This window comes from Solea senegalensis, linkage group LG17, assembly GCF_019176455.1.
Source record: "Solea senegalensis isolate Sse05_10M linkage group LG17, IFAPA_SoseM_1, whole genome shotgun sequence".
Lineage (NCBI taxonomy): Eukaryota > Metazoa > Chordata > Actinopteri > Pleuronectiformes > Soleidae > Solea > Solea senegalensis.
In genome coordinates, this window is record NC_058037.1 from 4,372,571 (window position 1) to 4,389,336 (window position 16,766).

Consider the following 16,766-nt stretch of genomic DNA (forward strand, 5'->3'; position numbering starts at 1 on the left):
TGGACAGATACTCATTTACACACGGATTGACCAGATAAAATGGAACACAACTCAGTCTGCTGGAGAAGGTGCCACCCTCAGATACCAACATAAATATGTTCTTTACATATTCTCTCTGAAGTCAGGCTGTAATTAAACACTCACTCATACTTTTCCACTGCACTTTATCGTGAATTACAAAGAGAATGTACGATTTCAAACATTTCAAGGACTGGCACATTTTTCAATTGGCTTGTGTTACAGTTGAACAGATATTTGATGATTATTAAATATATTCACTTTTCAAACTTTGTACAGTGTTACAGAATCAGGAAGCAATTGTCTTGCAGGGGAAAGCTTCTCAGTAAATTACCAGATTCTGGCACCGGTCTAAATTCTGCTGAGTTAGTACTTTGAAGGAAATGTACTTTGCTGTGAACCTTACACAGATCAGATGTAAAGCAGTGACTGTGCCAAAGCTGTTTGTTACATCGACCCACAGTATTTGTGTACAGTGTTTATGCCACATCATTTATGACTCTGTGTTTTACGCCATGCCGCATGACGTATCTACACTTTATTTCTTGCGACTGCTGAAGAGTATTTAACTCAGTTTGATGACTCGGATAAAAAAACACACACATTTCCACTGGTTGTATAAAAAAATTCAGGGAAGGACGTTTCATTGAAAATCATACCCCTTTATTTATTAAAAATAAATAACACAAATGAACATGACCTTGTTCAAAATGAAAATAAATGAACTATGAATGTCAACTAATGCACAGTTTAACACAGTAGAACAGAACTTTGAGTTAGCCGTTAGTCATTAGTGCAGCTATTATTATTGTACATGTATAGCTGTGATACTGCTATTGCTGTACTTGTAACTGTAATGCATTATAAAATATAATTATTGTCGTAATCGTGTGAAATATGTACTGTATTACATTCAGCTGCTCTTTATGCATAACATTTGTTGTCCATCTGTTTGCTGTGGAAGAGCAATCCTGAAGGACAGATGATGGACAGATGATGTAAAGATTGTAAAGCCCACTGTGATTTGTGAATTTGGGCGTTATAAATAACTTGAACTGATTTAGCTTGAGCTCGTGCTCTTCACTAGTGGGCTAATTACTTGGGACTTTCCTGTTAATGTAGTGATATCTGGTTTTCATCTTGGGTAAGAAAATGTGCTGAACAACATGACTTGAAAGAGTGACCAATAAATCATGAGGAATGCTCTCACTGCCAACAACAGCACTGGCATGACTGCTATCTTAAACCAGGAGCTGGCTTGAGAATGTGTATACATGCTTAATTAATTTGATTCAAGAGCCAAGCTGGTCTCATGTCTGCAATTAAACCCACCTTGGCACAGTGTTAGGGCGATGAGCAGAGAACAAACCAGGTCGTTGATCAATTTAACCCACCGGTGCTTCTGGTCTCAGCTGATAACATTGTACAAAAACAATGGCAATACAAAGATTTCTCTCTCTGGGTGTTGTTTCGGGGCCAGTGTGTAAAAATTGTTTTCATTTGTCAGAAATTGAAGCTAAGATAAATACATTTTATATATGTACGATCATCTGTGTGAATATGAATTATTCATTACCCCAGAATGAGTCCTTTATATAGAAGATGGGTCAGCTCTATTCAGGCTGCCATTTTGGACCATCTTATGGGCATTTTGCCACTATACAGTTTCTACAGCAAGGCTCGGCTCGACTCTTGGTATGGTTTCCCATTACTATAGTACCGCCTCAACGTGGGTGGAGTCATCATAACAGCTGCATGAAACTGCTGTGAAACACACAAACTAGTGACGTGTAAAGCCGTTGTTTTCTGTGTACTGAATCGTTAGACTCGGCTAATTAAAACGATTTGTTCACAGACTCGTTCAGTACTTCCTGCATGACCGGAGCAAATGAAATATGGCGGAACGGGTTGTGATTCGGCTCACGATCGCCACTTGCAGCAGTGCTACCACTAAATACACCAGACTCCTCCGTTAAATATTGACATTTTAGACATGTCCTTGCTAAATGTTGGAGATGAATGCATGTCTTCAGGATTGTCTTGTTAACTGATCTACAGTTTGGTTCTTGTGTCGGACGTCGCAATCATGACTCATCTAGTGACGACACTCTCTGACCGATTGGTGGCCGGCAGTCTGGACTCAGCTCGCATGGAACCTCACTAAAAAAGTACTATTGCAAATGGAAAAGCAATAAAGTGCAGTGGCTAATACAGCCGACAATGAACACATTAAATAGGACTTTTGCTGCTAACTGAAGGTCACATAGGTTCTCCAACACACATGTAAGGGACAGTGAGGGATCTTCACCAATACATTTTACACACTGTTGCATTATGATCATAACCCACCTCTGAAAACTGCTGCTTTCAAAAGAATTATAGTCAAATGTGGTATTTCATTAAATACAGAGCTGCTGGCTGGTTGGCTGCTTGTCAAAAGTAGACCTTGAACTATCATGTTGTTTAATTCAAAACCACCTGCTGTACAATCCTGATTACTCATTCAAAAGTATAAATATTGGATTTGGAATGAATGCATTCTCATTTAGCAGCACATTATCTATCAGGTCATTAATCACTGCAGAATTATTATCTGGACAAAGCGAATGACTGGCCCACGCTTACCTTTTGAGGACTGGTTTAACAACTGCCTGCCTTCAGGACTTGGATGGTGTACTGTGTAGACTCCAAGTCCTCAGGGCTTTCATATGTAGTTCATAAAGTGTAGCAGCATATACTTTTAAATACACTAAATTACAATGCAATACTTTCCAACCTTGAAGAAACAGATGCCTTTATATATTTTCAGATCATAGACCACTTTATGAAAACCAAACCAAAGTTTTTAATTATTGATATACTGTATAATTAATGCTGCATACGATTAAAGGATAAGAACCATTAAATATCAACAATGCACATTACAATAGCAAACTTCAGACCTGCACTGTCTCTATATCAAACAGAAATTGGGAGAAAGAAGTCAGATGGAAGTATCTGAGGTTGACTGCAGTGACACCAGGGAAAACAGTGTTATTCAAAGAACACAACACAACATTTTGTGATCGTTATGAATCATGGCTCAGGATGAAGACCGTTTTCAAATATTCATGGCTGCCAACATGAAAAGTAACAAACAAAAATTGGTCATCAAAGGGCGTCTGGACAGAAATGAACCAAATAGAGTAACATATACTGTGCAGTATAAAAGCAAATAAGCAGAGCAGGAATCTCAGTAGACCACATCATATGACTTGTGGTGCATGCTGGGAGGCATCCTTTTACACCCACCTCCCAGGATGGTATGCTTAAGGACATTGCTATGGATATAACAGAAAACTGAGTGTATTCACTATGGAGTAGATTTGCTCGGGAAATGATATTATCTGTTACTGTATGAAAAATACATGTTATTATGACAACATGGGGGACTGTCATTTATGAAATAAAGTAGAATTCTGTTTCATCCATAGTGCCAATAAGCTGATTTACCATCAAAATGACCATGGAGATATCATTGGAAGGCTGTAATCCTATATAGTGTTGCTGTAATGCCGCTGTCAGTGATGTTGTGTACCTCACAAGTCCTTGTAAGCAGTTCTCTGTCTTGTTTAGATAAAGTGTTGTGCGAAGCATGAAGGGTTTTTTCCTGGATTTACTGGCAGAAAGCTGAGATTGAGAGATACAAGTCACTGACCAAACCAGCCTGGTCTCCCATAAAAACAATGCTTTTTTCCTGCAGGTTGTTTGGTGCTTTTGCACATTCTGTACACAATGAAATGTAGTTTCACACATCGACACGTGTGATATCGACATGCTGAAAGGTGAACGAGTCATCTAACAAGCAGAAGACCATAGGTCAAGACCAAAGACCAAACCCCAAACCTCTCTCTGTGAGAAAAACCTGAGTGTGCTTCATCCTGATGTGGTGTGACAAGGTTTTGAATTGATTGTATAGTAGGTACGGCTACACGGTTGGTGTAGTGGTTAGCACTCTGGCCTCTGTGGCAAGAAGACCCAGGTTCGAGCCTCGGTTGGAACAAGGGTCTTTCTGCAAGGGTTTTTTTGGGGAGCCCTAAAATACTATTTTTGTGTTCTCAAAATCGCACCCTTATATACAACCAATAAGTAAATTTGGGCAAATATTGATTGTCATAGCTCCAGCTCTCAAAGTCTCTAGCACAGTTACAGTGCCACATACATGCCTGGCATATGTTTTTGTTTGTTTGTGTATGGAGACAATTCATGAAATGCATGAATTGCTGTGCAGGAAAGTTTTTTAAGAGTGAAAAAGAAAATGATCGTATCAGTATGATTTTTCTTTAAAATGATCTCTCGCAGTTACATTAGCAGAGATAAGTCTGCATCGCACCCCCCACCCACCCCACCCCCCACCCCCCGTGCGCTCTGGAAAACATCATAAACTCAACATTATTTCTCGGCCTCTGCAAAAAAAAACCCCTGTTCATTAGTGTCGAGCTACACGACTACGAGTGAAAAGCTCTCAGATCTTTCTGCTTTGGTTATTATTCCTGCTCGAAGAAGATCAAATGCGTGGTACGCATGCAGAACAAGACGTGATGTGACACATTGTGAAGTGGGCATCTATAATGCATACAGAATATACTGACGCTCTCAGGTGGCTCGTTCTCGAGAAACGGCGTCTCACAGCAGCAGAGACACGACCGACTCGCGGGCGCCTGGAAAAGTTGACAAAATATGCACTGATGAAATAACTGTTCTCAGGTCGCGCCGACATATACCAGTCGTAAATGGCATTCAAATCACATCTCTGCTGCGAACGGGAACAGGAATTGTTCAAAGATTCTGTTTGTTCACATATGAGCTGTCAATGGAGTTTTCTGATTTATGGTTAAGATATTTACCTTGTTACATTTGTGCCATTTGGTAAAAGATTACTGGGCACACCCACACATCCAACACACAAACAGCATCTGCAGTGACGACAAAATGCATTAAACCTGATTCTAAAACCAAGTCTTAACCCTGAAAATGCCCTTTAAAGTTGTGGGGCCCAGACACAATGTCCCCACAAAGATAGGTTTGTACGCTTTTGGATCTCACAAAGGTATAAATACAACCACACACACAAGCAAACACAACTACTGGTTTCAAAGCGAATCCCAATCAAATCAGTCCTGCTCTTTTAAAGGTGAAAAACCAACAAAGAGCCGTAGCAGCGTCTCAGTGGAGCTTCCTTTAGCTCCACTGAGCATCGTAGGCTCTTTCAGCTCTCGGCGGTTTTGTTTTTGATTTGCAACTTTTGGGGCACAACTTTCAGCATTTAAGTTATACGTTTAGGTAACTGGTTGGAAGCTGTAAGCAGAGAGAGAACATCCTGACAGAAGAAAGAAAATGCAGAGACTAGCTGCCGGTGAATTTCAAAAATAGAAACAAACGTTTCCTCAGTAGAGGTCAAAACTAGCACAGAGAGTAAATTCATAAGCCATAAGTTGCTTAATCTTTCGCTATATGAACAAAAAAATAGGGATGGGACAATACCACTTTTTTGTGTCTGATACTAATGAGTACAACCTGGAAGCTGAATACGCTCAGAACTGTTGAGATTATAGTGGACTTCAGGAGTAGCCCCCCTGCTCTGCCCCCCCTCACCATTCTCAATAACTCTGTGTCTGCTGTGGAGACCTTCAGGTTTCTGGGATTTACTGTCACCCAGGACCTAAAGTGGGCACCCAACATTGACTCCATAGTCAAAAAGGCCCAGCAGAGTTTGCACTTCCTGCGTTAGCTCTGGAAATACAATCGGCCCGAGGAGCTGCTGATCCAGTTCTACACGGCAATAGTCCAGTCTGTTCTCTGCACCTCCATCATCGTTTGATTTGGATCAGCCACCAAACAGGACAGAAACAGACTGAATTGGACCATCAGGACCACCATCCGGGACTTGAACACATCCAGAGTCAGGAAACGGGCAGGTAATATCTCTGCACATCCATCACACCCCGGGCAGTCGTTACAGAACACTGTACACCACAACATCCAGACATTAGAACAGTTTTTTCCCCCAGGCCGTCACACTGATGAACACTTGATGTGTCACCCAGTGTCATTAACCCTCCTGACTCCAAAACCAACAGACTATATATAATAATTCACTATTTTGCACTTTATATTTCTCATCATAATAATAAAAAAAATAGACTGGACCTCTGGACACCTTATTTATTCATTTTTTATACCACTCGTTTTAAATTATTGTTCTTTGTTGTCCTTGTTCTTTCTAGTTGAATGTCTGTTATGTTATGTTTATGCATGTCTATGTTTACGTTTAATGTACAGCGCGTGCTAAGGATAAAACCGTCAAAGTCATACTCCTGATTCTGAACATTGTGACATAGCAGCTGGTTTCTGCTGCCTTCAGGTGGCTAAGAAATGTTGATACCACACCATGTCCCCACCCTCCTTTTTGTGTGAAAATGTGCCTTTTAATTTAACTGGAGGCAAAAACAAATACAACAACATGGAATCATAAACCATATTTTTCTTTTTTTTCCAGGTATGAGGAGACAAAGTAACACTGATATCATGTCATAGCTAACAGAGTAAAAAAATGAAGAAATACGGATTGCTGAGTTTCCTTTCAGCATACTTCTATCAAAGGTATTCTGAAAATTACCTTCATCTTACATCATGTATCACATATTTTGTCTCTGCGCTTCCCCTTTTCATGTGTCAATATTCACTACGTTCACCGTAAAACTGCAAGGACCAAACTCCTGAGCAGTCGTTCAGCCATTTCCACTCCCACACCTGATTCCACTCACTGTCATCAACCAAGTCTGTGTATCCTTCCCATTTCCTTTGTTCTGCCTCTGACAGAAACACAGGCTGCACGTCTGTGTCTCACATCCTCTCCAGAGGTTATGCATGAACCAAAGTAAGTAGACGATTTTCATGTAGTTATTTGACCATGCACAGAACAGTTTGAAAATGGAAGTGCATAACTTTTAAATATGTTCTTTGTTATATTTAAAAAGCATGGTCAAATTAGTTTAAGTCTGTTAGGTCGACATGACTCTCTCTTTATGTGAAGACAGCATAAGAGGCAACAGCGAGACGGCTGCAAACAGACTCAAAACGGAACATTCAGAGATTTGAAAGGCTTCTTGACTGCGTCCACTCTGAGGTTTTTGTCTTGTGTTGCTTGACAAAAGCTTGTTTTCAGATGATTCAGCCGAAAGCAAATAATGTGACATGTGACATGTGACCAAACACAGGCGGAACAACAACATTCAGCTTTTGCTCAGGTTTTTGCATGGCTATAAAAAAGCTTAAACGGAGCCCTGAGTGATCATACAATGCTACCAGTGTAAATATAGTCATGCTCAACCGCCTCTGAAACAAAGTCATAAATGGAATAAACATTGACTTTCAACTTCTATAAGTGTTCAGTTCAACATCACTAATATGCAAGTGTTTGCTCTGAGACTACATATGCAAATGGCCTTCGTCTTGTGGTTTCATCCCTAAAGGCAACCTGGAAGTAACAATATAATGACTAGCCACCAGGGGGCGATTCTGCTTATTGCAAAAAGAACTCAGTTTGAATGGAAGTCTATAGGAAAATGAGCCTGGTCCCCACTTCATTTAGATCAGATCTCCTGAGGAGTTAATGGTCTCGCTCACTAGTTTGGGTTTATATTCAATAGCAAATGATGTCAAATTCTTTTTATTCATATTATGGGTAACGTCACAGCAGGTTGCCATTAAATGTTGGCCTGTTCCTGCAGTTTGCTGCATTCTCCCTGTGTGTGGAGTGGCTGAAGCCTCCGATCGCTCTGTCTTTCTGTCTTTAAAGGAAGAAAGAAAAAAAGTAAACTGAACAAAATGCAGCACAGCAGCTTTTAGGCATCGTGCCAGTAGTTTTTACACTCAGTCGCCGGCTCTGTCAGAGCACTTTGTCTCATCCAGAAGAGGTGCAGTCGTCGCGGTGACAGGAAAGTTACAGTATGCCTGGTTCAATCTGAAGAAATATCGTTCAATTATTAGCAGCATTACAGTAACTCTCTTTTCAGGTCGTTTTGATGTTCCTGGCTCTTTAAACATGAGTAACCACTGACTATTAAATGTCAATATAGCCCTCAAACCGTCTGCTATGTGGTCATTTTGTGTAGGCGGATCAAGAATGAAAACAGATATTCCAGCGCAGCCACAAAAAAAAAAAAAGTCTTCTGACCTGCAAAAAACAAGCCCCATTAATCAAATCAGCTCTCCAGAGTTCAAATAATTAACTCCTGATGGAAATCAGATCAAGAGTGACAATGAGATGCACCGGGACAAAAGGACTCGCAGCAGTCAAGTAAAGTCAGATGTCTGATAAGACAGACATTTCCCTGATGGCAACAACAGCCCCGCGCTGCATGTTTTCAAGCATTACATGACAAGATACACAGACGACGGCTGATTTTTGAAAGGTTTTAATCATATTTTATCTGCAAGCTGAGGGCTACTGGACGGGAGTGAGGAAATGCACGGCCTTCTTGCTCAGCGTTATGTTTTGCATGTAGTCCCCTTGTTACTGTAATAATGATGGATGAAGAAACAACGGTCTAATTTGGGCATCTCAACAACAGCGCTTTTAAAAAAAACAAAAAGAAACAGGGATGCAGTTGGCTGTTGCTGTCAGTGACAGTATTCTCCCCTTTATTTCTCCCTAGGCTCTTAGTTATTAACTCGCAGGATGAGTCCATGCACATTAAGTTATTTTTAATTACTTTGCACTCATTATATGGAGGACAAGATGTAAAGTCACAGCAACACCTGAAAGGGCATTGGTTAGCAAAACAAGGCATAAATCAGTTTGAGCAAGCTGAGACAAAAGAAAGTACAACAACAAGTCCATAGTAGTAAATCAGAAACTTAAAATTTGACAACAAGCATTTGTGTCTGGTGTGACACATGTTGGCGAGCGTGGTGCGGGAGCTGGAGGTGTTTGGAGGCAGCGATGACTCATCCTTGCATCGAAAAACGCTCTCATTTCCATGTTTATATATAACCGTCGCGCTGGCATTAACCTCTTAAGTCAAAGCGGGTGATTAACCTCATCTTCACTGTGATGACAGCACTCTGTGGGAGTGTTGAGAGAGCGGTTTGTCACCGCAGCCAAGCTCAGTGAGCCATTGGTTGTCAGGAAGTGCCTCGCACACGTAACATCTCGCTTCTCTTCTGTTTGCACGTGTTAAACATGAGTACTAGTGTGTGTGTGTGTGTGTGTGTGACAAGTAGAGTAACGTAAATATGAATAATGGTGCAGCAGAATAATGTACTCGAACTTCACTTCAGGTTTACACAACCTACACGGTTCTGCAAAGGGTCCAAGCAAGAATGTAGCCCAATATTGAAGTGAACTTTTTTTGTCCTAATTATGGTCACATGGTTACTCAACATTGTCACATGGCGGTGTAGTGGCTACCACTGTTGCCTTGCAGCAAGAAGACCTGAGTCATGACCGAGAGCCTTTCTGCATGGAGTTTGCATGTATGTGTGAGTATATCCCTCTCCGAGGCCCACCAGTGTACCATGGCCCACACTTTAGAGCACATATGTCAAACTGGTGGCCCGGGGGTCACATGTGGCCCTCCAATCAATTACATGCGGCCCGCCCACCACTGTGTAAGATGGAATAGAGACAGAATATAAGACTAAATGTATTTTTATAATAGTAAAAAGACATTTGGTTGTAATCATTGCTTATTAAATGTATTACACTCAACATGAAATTACATTAATTAATTAATTGTGCTGTTTTAATCACAATTATCCTCGTCATTATTTGCTACATTTTCAATTCTGTCTAATATCATATCTTATATTGCTCACCAGCTATAAATAGTTATTTTTTCCACTTTTGTTTTTCCAGATGCTCATTGGCCCCCAGGTCATTTGAGTTTGACACCCCTGCTGAGTATGCAGTGATTATTTGATCATTCACAGATTACTAATGCTGATTGCCAGTTATTTGGATAAGTTATTAATCGGTTTGAGCGTTTATTTGAATGAAGATTTTCTTAACTATCAGTATGTTTTGCTTCACATAGCAAAGAGCAAAACAAGACAAATACCTCATTGATGATCAAGAAAATAACATTTCAGATTTATCATTACAAAAACAGTCCACAATAGTTGCAGCACTAGGAGAATCTCCCACAGTGACAGTAGAAGACGTGCAGGAACAACCAGGATTTGAAAAGTGATGCGAGTGGAAATGTGAAACCTCTGGAGGACTGAGTGAGAACACACTGTACAGAGACGAGGAAAAAAAACAAAAAAAAGTTTTTAAATGCATTGATTATACAGCACTTGAATATGAAGATTGAAAATATACAGTTTGTTGATTTTTGTGGTGAAACACATCAACCAATTATTATTTACATTTATCTGTAATGGATCTCACACTCACACTCACGCAGCTATTTGTCTTAGGATTGTTGCAGCCTACACAGAATGTTATCCTTAATCTTAGCCCTAAACTTCACCAGTTCCTCATTCGGACCAGGTTTTGGTCTCCATGGGGACTTCTGTTGTTGACAATGTCAGTGTTTATGACAGAGAAGGTTCTAAAGATGTGACAAATACAGGGATGCCACACACACAATCACAAATGCACACCAGTAGGGGGCACTGTTGTGTCACTGGTTGAGGCCTTGCACCTTGCCATTGTTCATTTAATGGTCCACTCATTTGAGTTTGTAATTTAGACCAGAATTAAAGCACAGCCGCTCCTCCGTTCATTGGTCTACTTTACACTTCAAAGTCAAATGAGTCTAATGCTTGGAAGGTCATGGAACAGCTCTCTCTCTCTCTTTCTCCCTCTCTCTCTCTCTCTCTCTCTTCCTCTCATCACCATGAGTGTGAGTTGTGCCACATTCTCAGCCAGGACAAACACGTTTAAGAAGGAATAAGGAATCTACCCCACAAAAACCTATTCATTGATTCATGTGACCAGTGTAAACCACCTGCAAAAAGAACTTTAAATGATAGAAAAGAACTTTAATGAATATTTGTGGGAAAAGTTGCAGATTGGCACTTATTCATTTATTGATTCATTTAACTTTTGATCGAGACAGTGCACTGTGCTTGTTTAATATTCTGTTTAAGTGTGTGTGTTTTCTGTCAGACTTCACATTGGCTTTGACGCCGTAATCAGCCGAAGGGACAGCCCAGCGGTTGCTGATTACACAAGCGTCAGTAATAAAAATCAAATGAATATACAGCGCACATGTGGCTCAGACCTAATACACCTAATGAATGTCTGGTTATAACCTCGTTAAATGTGCATCAAAGCCGACAGAGTAAACGAGTCAGGAGCGAGGTTGACAGAAAGAGGCTGCGTCTGCTTCAAAGACAAACAATACGGAAACTGATAATGTTTATTATTTATGTCTGTCGTGCCACAGAAAGTGGTGTCGTACAATGAGAAGACTTTTCATGTTGAGGCCTGTGTGACAGGGAGGGGAAAAGGCACAAGAAAGTAAATAAAGAAAGAAAGAAAGTAAATAAAAGGCGCTCGTACGCACAAAATATTTGGTTTTTGAGTTGTTGTTACGGTAACTGGTGCTGACAGTCCAAAGCACGGCACTGACCTGCACTATGCGTCTGCAAACACGCACACGCACTGCATCTGTGTGGGAAACCATGCAGAGTGGCAGCCGACTTGATGTTTGAACGTGTTTCTAAACGCCATGACCCCAGAACTCGAAAAGTTTGTCTTTGCCATTGACAAATAGGATCAGACGTGGTGTGTTTTAACACTGAAACCTGCTGCGTTGGACGATTGACTGCCTCTGAATCACAGTTGCAATCTATCAGTGCAGGTCAGTGGTGAGACAGCAGCTGCGTTTCATTATTATTTCCCTGTCATATTGCATCAACCCTACAGAATCACGCCACCGTGTGCACGTTCTTGATGCATGTGTTGACTCTTTTCTTTTGACACCTGCAGCTCTAAGATGTGCGGATGATTGGGTCGTATCCATCACAATCTAATGCCTGGTGGAATTGCTGCGTATCAATCAGGGACATGAATGCACAGGCACATACTGTATATATGCATAGATGCCTGCTCTGTAGGTCTCCTTCATGCCTGGCATTAACATGCATCTTGGGTGATTCCGTCACAAGTGGACAGCGCCAAGTGCATCAAGTCACACCAGGCATTAACATGTGACTCCACATGGTGTCGAGTGATTATTCGAGATCTCGACTCCCTGCTCTGTATACTAATAACCATGCACTTTATACACCAGGCAGAAATGCACTTCCCGTGCCTGCTCCACTTGAAATTAGAGGCAGAGGAGTAATAAATCAAAACAATGCTGAATACATTTTCTTTTCTTTTTTTCATTAATTTCAGATTTTGTGGGTTGTGTTAATACTCGACGATGGGTGAGTCTGACACTCGGTACTCCATGCAGCTATTGGTCGTTAGCACAGCACACTTTCACAGTAGCGTAAAAGATGCAGTTTTTACTGTTTTACAATATTATTCCTAAAGTGCTTAAAAAATGTAGTAGACCACCACCCAAAACCACAGCTGACCTAAATGAACAGCATTGCTAATTATGAAAAAAAATGGTAATACACCAGTATGTAGACACTCTTTAACTGACATGATATTTTTAATGCTAAAATATAATTATTATTGTGAGCCATGGTTTTTCAAATGTAATGGGTTTTTTTTAAAAAAAAACTGAAAAAATAGTGAAGCACATTCTTATTTCTAGATGAAAATGTCATATCAACAGAAAGTGGTTGTACGTTCTGCTTGATTAATTTCTGAATCTCAGAGAAGCCCAGTGAGCCGGCTGGGATATAAAAAGGTGAATTCAGTTTGTTATTTGCCAAATAAATAACAGTAACATTTTTAGTTTTTTAAAGATGTCTAAAATATTTATGTTTTAATGACACGTGGTCTAATCATTTCTCAAGCACTGTACTGTATGTGACTTCGTAATCAACCAAATATGAGTTAAAAAATGCACATTATTATATTGCAGTATCCTCCTGTCGCCTTTTTATTTTTAGAAAAAACCTTTTTAGAGTTTTATTTTACCTCTTCCAAATCGCGCAATCCTCATTAGTGGACTAATCTGGGATTTTTCTGTTATGGTTTTGCACTGAATTGATGATCAAAAATAAGGAACAAAGTGTGTGTGTGTGTATCCTTTTAATACTGCGCACGTCATTTATCTTATACAGACGGAACAAATCCTTATTTTACAGAACGGTTGGCAACCCTAATGGCTGACTATGTAGCAAGAGTCGCTAATGTTACTGAAGTTAAAGCGATGGGATATTTGTGTGTTGGCTGCACCTTGTCTGACAACAACATTGGCAACCTTGTGTGATGGTAGCTCCGTTTGTCTCATGTCGTGTTTAAACTAAAAGCATAACCATGATTTGACAACTGTGCCAACTTGTTTGTTATAGGTGCATATTTGGCCGAAGCTGCCTGGACACATGAAACGTACCCACAATTCAGTTTGACAAATGTTGGATGCACCTCCATTCAAAGTGAAAGTACCTTTGAACGTGGCTAGAGCGATCAAATCCTCCACATTTCTGAAGAGCCACTCTGACTCTTTGACTTATTTGTGCTTTTCTTTTGTATTATTCTTAGTATTTTGTTTTCTGAAGTTGTGCCCTCTGTAAAAATGCTGGTGGGAAGAGTTTATAAAGTTTTGTGCATAGCGGAGTTACCACGTTCTCTTCCCGCTGGTTACGCTGTGCTGTTTGTTTACTCTCAGGATCAGCTGATTGAACTTAAGCCGACCGGCTGATTTACCTGCAGAAATCTGGAGGAAAACACACATGGAGGAATTCAGAGGAGGAAGAAGACCACGGGGGAGGAGAGCGGGGTCTACACACGAGAGGCTTTTGGGTACAAAAAGGTAAATATTGTATATCATTTTTTTTTTTATTAGATTTTTCTTAGTATATCTTAATGATGTATCTTGGTGTGAATCTCTTATATTCTGGTTGGAGTAATCAAAAAACTTTTATATAGTGGCAGTAAAGCTCTACATCCATCTTGTATCTTCATATTAGCATTATCATCCTGCCTGTTCTCCTGCAGTGCATGACCAGCATCTTCACAACAAGCGTGGAGAGCCGTACACAGCTGAATCAGAGGTGATATCCATTCATTAGTGAACAAATCATAGGAAAATGGCAGAGAAAGAGCAGCCAAAATATAAAGTTCCACTACAGACAACAATTCAGTGTTTGGCGGTGGGGTTTTTGATGAGAGGGCAAATGGTCAGCGATGGAATAATGCAGTATTTTTCAGATTTAAAAACCCTGGCATGAATTTACTCCTGCACTTAACTCGTCCACCTGTCTTTTGACCTGTCCGTCTGAGATTCGTCTCATGAACCGAGCTGTTGAAACCCACTTCACCGCTCACAATCTGTATGTTTTGATGGAGTCAGTGAAGACGCGCAGGATCACAACAGATGCACTGCATGTGTTGACATAAGCAGGCCAAATAAACATGTCATCCCAGGAGCGTTGTCATGTGCGGCGACGTGACTCAAGAGCCGACTCGTTCCTGTTGAATTATTTGGCAAGGGTGCACTTGAGAGGACATGATCAAGTACTAATAGACAGCAGAGGAAACAGCTGCTTGTTTGGAGCGTCAAGCATAATATTCTCAAAGAAAATAAATGGTGTTCAGCTAAAAACTCAGAAAAAAAAGTAGGCCACACTGAGAGAGAGGAAGCTACCCTCTATGGGACAGTCGACAAACATTTGCTTACAGCCAAAACACATGTAGTCAATAATGACAATTTACTTAATACCCATAAGTATGTTTTTAGAAGTGTAAAATTGCTTTAAAATCATTTTGCCAAGGCCCTTGTTTTGGCTGCCGTCTTGCACTGCCATGTTTCTACGGCAACCTGAACGGATGTGTTTTAGAGGTGGAAGCTATGCAAACGAAGAAAAGCATAAATCTGATGTATAAACCAACAAACAACAACAGATTAGGAGCGTGGATAGAGTTGTGAAAGCGCCTCTATTTGTGTTATAATACTATTTTCTTTAATGTATCTATCAGGCACATTAAAACAAGCTACCTGTTTTAATGTCACGGTAAATCAGTGCAAAGTGATTGTATTCCCAAATGACTGCTATTGTTACAAGAAGTGATTCGTTAAATGTCAACAGCAACATGGCTCTCGTGAAGCAAAATGGCTGCGAGCATGTTGGAGTTTCCTGTCCCCCACCCGCCCCTGTGCTGCTGCTGTATGCATACAAACACTCCCTCAGGCAATTCTATCGCAGCAAACGACACATGTTAAGTCCTCTCTGCTCTTTAATCACTTCAACGACAGCAAAAGTTGCAAGTTTAAGTTAAAGCTAAGGGTTAGTCATCTTCCTTTATTCTCTACATTCAGCCATGCTGTTGCCATTGCAGCTCTCGTGTTATTCGTGCACTAATGCAGCAGCACATATGTAACACATCATGATGAATTGTGAGCCATGTGCTATTTCACACCTGATTTCCAGTTAAATATAAACGAGATGTGGACGTGCCAAAGACAGATGTCAGTTAATGAGATGATACATGCTGTATGTTAATGAGCTAATGTCTAACAGTAAGTTATATGTCATCATTTAATACACATTCTGATTATTGTGGTAATGGTGCATAGACCACGATTCATTTACCTCGTTATTACCGATCACAAAATGGTTCCTGTTTCAGTTACTGAGGACTAACATGCCATTTCCTTTTCCATAATAGTTATTTGTACTTGTGGGTGTTATTAGTAGTAAGTCAAACAGATGTTTTGTGGTTACTTTTAAGAGATATTTTCTTCACATGAGTGACTCAACATTTGGGGGAAATGAGCTCACAATGAGCCTTCTCTAATGTGCTGTTAACACTGTGTGAGATTTGTCGTGAGTCATCTGCAATTTGTTCCTTTTTGTTTCCTTTAAACTTTTTGGTGTCTGGCTAAAAATCAGTCATTTTTATCTTGAACTAACTTTTTCAGATACCGTTTACATCAAAACCCCTCAACGCCGTAAATATGCAACGCTTTGTGCTATCGTACAAATTCCAACGGTTTCTGAAAGCTGAGAAGTCGCACGTCACGTTGTTGCAGGAAGCCGGCGAATCAGTGCCTTTGTCACCAGAGAGGACAGAGTTGGAAAAACATGTACTGTACACAACTGTACATAGTTTTGCCTTTTGTTGGACATTGAGACAAAACCACCGCAAATGAATGTTATTTTCAGTATGTTTTATACTGTTCAAATTTAAAATATAACACACAAAATCCTTCTTAATTATAAATAGTTTATACACTATTGTAACATGCAGGTTATTCTGGGAAAAATGGGCAAACAAACACTTACATATTTTTGAGGCTTAGGTGTTAAAGAGTTAATAAATTGTGAAAATAACTGTACAAAATAATTGGAACACAACAAAATCACTTTCATGATTTGGAGTAAAAAAAGAGATTTTGGAAGAGAAAATCTGTAAACCTGAACATCACCTGTCGTGAACAAATTGAGATGATTTTTAGATGCTATTTATATGATATTCATTTCCCTGCTGACTAACACTCGTGTTTGTCTGTTATTCATAAAGATACTGCACATCTGGCAGCTGGTAAACTCAAAGAAAAAAAACAGCTAGTTTTATCTGTGAAAATGACGTCTTGTTGTTTTTCTGCTTCCACCTGTGAGACCTTTAC

At 40.1% G+C, this 16,766-nt stretch overlaps 1 long non-coding RNA gene across 1 annotated transcript; it reads left to right on the plus strand.

Moving 5' to 3' along the window:
* The first annotated feature begins 6,876 nt into the window (after positions 1-6,876).
* Positions 6,877-16,165, plus strand: LOC122783835. The gene is made up of 3 exons (XR_006362097.1): positions 6,877-6,937; positions 13,806-13,949; positions 16,059-16,165. It is a non-coding gene; the product is annotated as an uncharacterized LOC122783835 (long non-coding RNA).
* Positions 16,166-16,766: the final 601 nt, after the last annotated feature.